Below are 8,100 nucleotides of genomic sequence, written 5' to 3' on the forward strand. Positions count from 1 at the left end.
TCAAATTTGAGTTGTATTGGATAGCTTCTTCGTTGAAGAACTAAGTTTGGTTGCTGCCTGTGCAGCAGAAAAGAATGAAACGAATTCTTTTCATGAGACGGTGGTGTGCATTTGCTGTCGAAAGCATCTTAGAAACGCTTTTTTCGGACGCGGCTGCAAAGCGCCCAAGATGCTGAACGTGAAGTGAATGCCTGTGTGAGAATGTTTGTTTTTCGCACCTTTTTGGTCACAGAAGACCTTTTGTCGAGAGTACACCATAGGAATAACAAATAATTTAAAAAGATACATTTTTAGCCGCGGCGACAGCAGTGGCAAACCGGAACCGAAGTTCAAATTGGCGGAAACATATCACATGACCATCCAGCGCTAGTTTCACGCCAATTCTGAGACACCTGCTGTGTTTCTGTGCTACTCGGCTTGTGCCACTCGTTCTGCGAGTTCATTGCAATCAGCGGGTGGTTCATTTTTGCATAAATTTTACATAAATTTCACATTTTTACATAAATGCAAATACTTTCAAAACAAAGACGTGCACGACCTGTGTCATTGACAGGAAAGCAAAAAATGTCCTTGTTTATGATGGCACAAAGGCACCAACAGTTGAACATAGCCGTGCAATTGTCCTTTTTCTGCACGGTTCGCAGAATACGGCCTCTCCTTTTATTCTCCAGCATGGTGAGTCTAGTGTCCACTGACGAGTAAACACACTCCTGGGTCTCCCTCTTCTCGGCATGGCTGAGAAGGGCAACACAGGAGCCAGACCGTTAAAAGCGCAGAAGGGAGGGATGCCTGGCCGGGTCTAATCGTGTAGGGTCAATTTCTTCCCTCTGTGTGAACACCTTAAGAAGTAAATTACAAAGAAAACAAAAGCTGTCGGTAACTTGTGCTAAAAAACTATCATCGTAAAAAACTATTATCGTCATGAACCACCACGCACTCTCTTCATTCTCTTTACGGAGCTATTTAAGCTCTCGGTAGCTTGTGCTCCGTTGTGCAGAACTCCTCAGGTGGGTATGCGCCACAGGAATTGGGCAAGCCCCACTACCGAGTACAGCAGGTGCAAGTGTCAAACGAACACGTGAAAAAAGAGAGAAGGATAGAGAATAAAGAGAGAGAAAGAGAGAAAAATTGAGACAATAAAAACGAATAAAGTCATCAAAAAAAAAAAAAGACTGAAAAACATGGCCAGAGAGACAAAGAAAGAGAGAGAAAGGAAGCGATGGAAATAATGAGAAGAGAAAAATAGAAACAAATAAATGGAATAAAGACATAAAAAGAGAAAAAAACAAAGAGAAAGAAAGAAGAAGCAATAGAGAGAGAGAAAGAGAAAGAAATAGAAACAGATACAAAAGAAAGAGGTACAAGAACCAGAGAGAAGAAAGATTGAGGAACAGCTTCCTTCAGGCTTGGAGTGCGAAGCTGCCAAAATTAATTTTTCTTTTGCTCTCCTTTCCCCTGACGGCCCTCCACAGTTTCGCATTCGCCAACCGCTCGTGCCATGTCAGCACACCAGCGTGTGGTGGCCGGTGCGTCCCATTTCACTGCTGCTAGTGGTTGTTTTCCGGAAGTTAGTTGAACTAGAGGACTAGGTTGAACACTGTACAGTTCGGAACAGTCCATGTTGCCTGGTAGCATGAATAACGGTCTCAAATTGCCCTCAAAAGCGAAATTTGATGTTAAATAGTGCTCATATAGGCGCCACTTTTGAAAATAGGCATTTATAGGCATTTAGGCACTATAGAAACACTATAAAAGCCGTTCAAGACTCCTAATTCATGCTCGTATATCTAAACAGGGCGATAGAAACACAAGGAACAAAATAGGCATTTACCTAAAATCCGGTCTCTACTAATAACAAGAGAAGCCATCTGTGAAATTTTCATCAAAATTAGTGTAGCAGTTCAAAAGTTGACTCTTCAACCCTGCATCCCTCCTCAAAGGAGTACTGACACGATTTTGAGGCATCACAAGAGGGTCGTCTCTAATTTCCTTGGCATACAAAGGTTAACGATCTCCACACATCGGAGCCAGGAAACACATAAAAGTATTTTAGATTGATATTCAAGTTTTCGTCGCCTAGCATCTGCAAGGCAAACCTATTGCAGTGAATACTATCATGACGAGTCAACACAGTACGCTGGGCTTGCAAATTCTGTGCCCTAGATGCAATCGAAATCGCTGTCAAAGCCGCTGCATGGCAATTCACTCCTTGTTGTTCACAGGGAACTTGCATCAGACTACAGGGTGCTGCTAGTATGTCAAAAGTCCCAGTCCTCACCTGACTTAGACCTACGTCACACTGCCTTTACACATCACTGCGATACCACCCCTTCGATATCGAAACCGAGAGTGGGCTTTTATAAACGTGGTAGTATTAAAAATATATTCAATGCGTTCTGAGGCACCACGAGGCTCTCTTTAGTGTTCTCGACACCAGTACTTTTATTTAGAGTAACAATACAAAAATTTCTAAAATTCGTGTCTGTACTCCTTTAATGCTTCTTACAGTTCCCTATCAATTCAAGCTAATTTGTCACTATCTTGTCTTAACACATTCACCGACGAAGCGTCATGACTTCGCGACTGATCTTGGACGAATGTCAGTAGCTGGGCAGTGTTAATTTTAAGGGCTCGTTTTTCTTTGTTATACACAATAATATTGAGCACTAACAGACAATAATGCCAAGGAAAGTATAGGGGATGTTATTAGTAGTAAATGTAAGGTAAATGTGAACAAAGAAAAGTGGACGAAAAGATAACTTGCCGCAGGCAGGGACCGAACCTGCGACCTTCGAATAACATGTCCGATGCTCTACCAACTGAGCTACCTCGGCGGCCATCCCCCCGTCCACTTTGTAGGGTATATATGTGCATTTAAACGTGGGAGCGTCAGTCAGCGCCGCCAGTAGCCGTGACGGCGAGTGTGGCACACTCTTTTTCCGGCCTGTTGGCGTCACGTAGCGCACAAGCGAGCATCTCTGTGCACGCTTTCTGCTACTCGCCCAACATCGCAGCCCCACACAGTAGCAAAATCGTCCTCACGAAAGGGCTGGCTGCACAAGAGTTGTAGGCGATTGCTGCTTGCCAGTTCGAAATTGAGCACTCGAAGCTTCTCAGAAATCCTTGCCCTGTAGACACGTGTGAAGGCTCTGTTGCGTGCGTGCAGCACTGCAGCACCGAGCAGTGGCCTACCATACAAGATGCCTTCAAAGGCTGCGACTACATATTTTAGCGCTTTAAAGTTGTGAATCACACACCAGAAATGGAATAGCCTTCCCACTTAATCGGAAGTGCAGTGAAGGTGAGACCTCAAACTTTCGTTTTCCGCTCGCTTCGGCGCTCCCAAAGCAGCTGGGGTGGCCACCAAATCGACATGATCCTTCATAGCATGCCACGCTGATGATCACGCCAGCTTTTGCATTGGTGGGCCTCACACACAATACAAAATGCAGCTCTTGCGCATCATTTAGACATCAGAGGAGATACTGTATGGAGTTTCCTTTGCTATATTCAGACTTCTCTGGATCTGCGCTTGCCTCTCATAATCGTATTGCCACGCGCCCTTACTCCTTTATTTTGATGCGATCGGGTTTCACTCTTAACAGCGCTCAGCACAGGCCGCGCAGCAATGATTGGGAAGTTCCGCGATTGTTGCAGATTGCTCTGTTAGGATTAGGCACAGAACGTGAACTGTCGAGTTTATTCTTGACTGTTCACGGTTGTTCTTGGGCTGTGGCACATGAGATCCACAATATAATAATAATTATTCATTTAAAGTTCTAGGTACATTCGTAGGGGGCTGTAGCTACACGCTGACTTTGTTGCTCCCTTTACTACGCTGTCAAGTTGGTGAATGGGAATGCCCATCATTTCTTGTTTAGAGGACGATTGTTCTTTTTAACACGAAAGTGTTTTATGCCGGGGTCCACCAAGGCTTTCATGACGTATTTCCGTCACGGAAGTACGTCAGCAAAATGAACGCCATCAGATGGCAAATAAAAAAGCTACAAGAAAAAGTTCCATTGACGGTAGTCGAACCCATGACCTCCAGGTCCGCGATGATAGCTGGCGGGCGTTTAGCCCACTGAGCTACCGCCACACACATTGCGGAGGCTACATGAACGCGCCTTTTATCTTTCACACTTTCCTCTCACAGTGCTCTTAGATTGATGAATGGATGTTATGAGCGTCCCCTTTATGACGGGGCGGTGACATCTGTGCCACCAGGCTCGAGAAAAAAAAAATGCACCGTTGCTACGACCGTCCCATCGGCACGTTTCCAATACAATTTCGTCAACGCTTTAACACACCGTGAGGTGGCAGCTTTAGCCAAAGCCTCGCTCATAGCATCCATCCATATCGAAAAATAGCTCTCCGACGCTCGCTTGGCTGTCACACCGCATTTCTCCGCTCACCCTGGGAGAAGTAACGCCATGCTAGAGGGAAGACACGACGCGTGTAGCGTTTCACTTTGCATTTCACGACGCTTTGAAGGAGTGCTTATCGAGTATCAGTGTTTATTATGTGCTTCTTGATGGCATCCTTGTGCGGGATTCACCCATATGCGGTGTCCACATATATGTTAAGAACTTCAGCTACCGCAAGGGTTAAATCATGATCATGGGCGTTAGTCGTCGGTACGGAGATGTGCCACTATAGGCATCAACGTTAGTGAGAAGTGTCCACTTCAAGCGGTGCTATATTTGCCAAACAGCAGACATTGTAAGAGCTCTCATATACCAATGCACGGATAAACAATAAACTACTTCTGTGATGACACGTTTCACCCTTGTGCTATACCGATTCCTATGACGGAGGGATCAGCCATCATTTTTCTCAGTTGAGATATTTCTCTGGATCTGCGCGTATCTCATAATTAAATTTTGGTTGTGATGCGTAAGCCCCACAATTTAATAATGATTATTTCTGAGAACAGCAGCGCAACATTTAAGGAAACATGGACCAACAAAGATACACACACACAGGCGCTGTGTATGTCAGTGCCTGTGTGTATCTCTTGTTTGTTCATCTTTCCTTAAATTTCACCCTCTCGTTCCCAAGGTGATGTACAACCAACCACCCCGCCAGCATCACCTAAAACAGTATAATTATTCATTTAAAGTTCTAGTTTGTAGGTGGCCGTAGCTACACGTCAACTCTGTTGCTACCTCATTTACGTTATCAATTTGGTGAATGCTTCATTATGCTGCTGAGCACAAACACGAGACACAGAACGAGTGCAAGGACGCAGCGCTTTCTTCCAACTAAAGTTCATTGGAAATGTGCACACGTATATACTTGCGAAAAAAAACCAGAGCTAAAGAACCTAGGCGTCAAAAAAAAAAAAAATATATATATATATATATATATTTAATATATATATATATATATATATATATATATATAATATATATATATATATATAATATATATATATATATATATATTATTATTTACACACACACACACATATTATATGTGTGTGTGTGTGTGTGTGTGTATATATATATATGTATGTATGTATATGCATAGCTTTAACTGACTTAACGTCGTAAAGGCCAATGTACAGCAGAGCTGAGGGGTGAAATGCAACATGATGCAAAGCTAGGCAAAGATGGGCATGGTTTAACATTGAAGGAACGTCCTCGGCACTTGACCACCTATGTGTCTCCAACCTCCAACTCGCCTCCACCCACCTCCGCTATACTATGGTATACCCTTCCTCCTCCTCACTTCCCTTTCCTACTCTTTGCTGTAATATTGAAGTGTGCTGAAGTCCCTAGTTTTTTTCACTTTAAAAGTGAAAAATTTAAAGACTTTACGTGCTTGCGGCTGGTACAGGCTGGACTGGCTCGCGAGCGTCTTCATAAACTGCTTTCGCTGTGAGGTATTCCTGTGCATTCCTCATCTTCTAAATAAACACGTTCCATTGTCACAATGCAGACGTATAACTCAAAAGTTCACGAAGACGCTCGCAAGCCAGCCCAGCCTCGTGTTCGTCTTCCTTTACCCTCCGCTAGCACGTTTCACTACACTGCACGTGCTATACTCCTCACCCACACCCTGCTTTCCCACCCCCTTAGTATGTTATACTACTGTGCGGGGCTATGCTATGTTTTACCCTTCTACACTCCTCCTCACCCTCACTTCCTTTTCCCACCCCTTGCTATATATACTAGCCTATGCATTTCTCTACCCTCCTCCTCACCCTTCTTTGCTATGCTGCGAAAACCAACAAACCCATTTGAGCTCCACTTTAACAGCTCACGTGCCAGATTAGGAAGAAAATTTCACGTCATCCTCATGCAGCTTGACCGCCCCATCCTTAGATCGCACCAGAAACACACGTGAATTAAGCTCTGTTGGTACCTTTATTGCTATGCAGGAACCGTCTGCCACTCCCTTCTAGGTATCAAGTACCAAGGCCATCACCTCGACGGGCAGGCATTCTCTTAGGACAGTATCTTGACGTTTCTCCCGCTCTTCCTTGAACTGGTTACTCGGCTGTCGGGGCTGTTGTACGTCAACTCGCGAAGCTAGCCTTTTTAACGAGACAATGATCCCAACATCAATATGCCCCTGCCGCCACACGGCAAATCTGTTCTTGCTTGTGAATAAATGACAGTGTATTCTCTGTTCTCAAATTTTGAACACTTGTAGAACATTGAGCTCCTGACAGCTTTATCAGTTTGGTGAATAAATGCTCATCACTTCTTGTTTTGTAGACAATTGTTTTTTTACTGAACTAGCTGGGACAGTTGGGCGAGTTGGTGCAAATTCATGTTTGAAAAATGCGCGAAAAAACCACAAGACACAGGCACGAAGTAGACAAGACAGTGCGCTCCGAAGTACAAGAAATATACTGAACTAGCAGGGAGACAGGAAGCGTGTCGTCCTGGCTCCTTTGTGGCTATGTGTTGTGGTTTTTTCACGCTTTTTTCAAACATGAATTGTTTTTTTATTCATAGCGTTTTCTGAATCTGTGTACATGTCTCATGTTGGTTGTGGCATGTAAAAAGCACAGTTGATGATTACTAATGCGAAAGCATTAATAATTATGAATGTCTCATGAGTCAAAATATGTGGTGTATTTGGCATCAACACTAATGGTGCAAAAAAATCCTAAGTAATAAAAATTTGCCTAGAGGCGCGCAAGCTGCACACTTACTTTGTCTTGGAAAAACTGTGAAGCCAAGATGACGAAGCGTCAAGAGCTCTTAAAAAAAACAGTTGAATTTAAAAATGGAGTCATCTGTGAACTTACGTATGTGTCTTAATGGGTTCCAAAGCTTCCCATATTCTATCTTAGCATTAAGAAGAAGTGGTGATGTCAGCAAAATGCTTTGCAAGCAATGCTAACAAATACACTTCACTAGTTTCCTAATTGTATTTGCCATAAGCTGTCTCATCGTTAGTTAAGGGACCCTAAAGATTTTTAGTTTAAAGCTCTAGACAGAAGGGTACATGGCTTCACCTACTTGTCAACTCTAATGCTACCTTTAATTATCAATTTGGTGAATGAGAATGCTGTTCATTTGTGTAGCAGTGAGTTGTTTTCATTTTACTTTCAGAGATTTCACTGGATCTGTGAATGTGACTTCGTGGATTGGACGCCAGCTATTCCAAGAAGACAACATGCTTTATTCATGTGTGGTCCTCTGCATATTCATTGAACATTTATGGGTGTAACTGTGTAAAGTTCATATAGCATCAGTGTTCTCATATGGACATGTGATGTATGTATGTGCTGTACTGTGTTTTGCTGAGGTTGTGGACCACCTACTGCCTCTATGCAATATAATCATGACACTTCTGCCTGACAGTAGTTAGCCAATATTTGTCTTGTTTATTAGTGCTTTATTTTAAGTTCACTAATACGGAATTGCCTTCATATTGGTGATCATTGTATCTTTAAAATGCACATTCTGTTTTACTATAATTTCTGGCCCCCTGCCTTTAAATATTTGATATGCATGCAGCATCATTCCACTTTTTGACATATATCTTGTTGCTATTGCGTGTGCTGATCTGTGGAACATTCTGCTCTGCTTTTGCACTGTATTGAGCTTGTGTCATCTATGTGTTAATATTATTGACACT

At 43.0% G+C, this 8,100-nt stretch overlaps 1 non-coding gene across 1 annotated transcript; it reads right to left on the reverse strand.

The window, feature by feature from the left end:
* Positions 1-2,761: 2,761 nt before the first annotated feature.
* On the reverse strand, positions 2,762-2,834 carry Trnat-ugu (transfer RNA threonine (anticodon UGU)). Its single transcript has one exon. It is a non-coding gene; the product is annotated as a tRNA-Thr (tRNA).
* Between the last annotated feature and the right edge of the window lie 5,266 nt (positions 2,835-8,100).

The sequence above is a fragment of the Rhipicephalus sanguineus genome, chromosome 8 (genome assembly GCF_013339695.2).
Source record: "Rhipicephalus sanguineus isolate Rsan-2018 chromosome 8, BIME_Rsan_1.4, whole genome shotgun sequence".
NCBI lineage: Eukaryota > Metazoa > Arthropoda > Arachnida > Ixodida > Ixodidae > Rhipicephalus > Rhipicephalus sanguineus.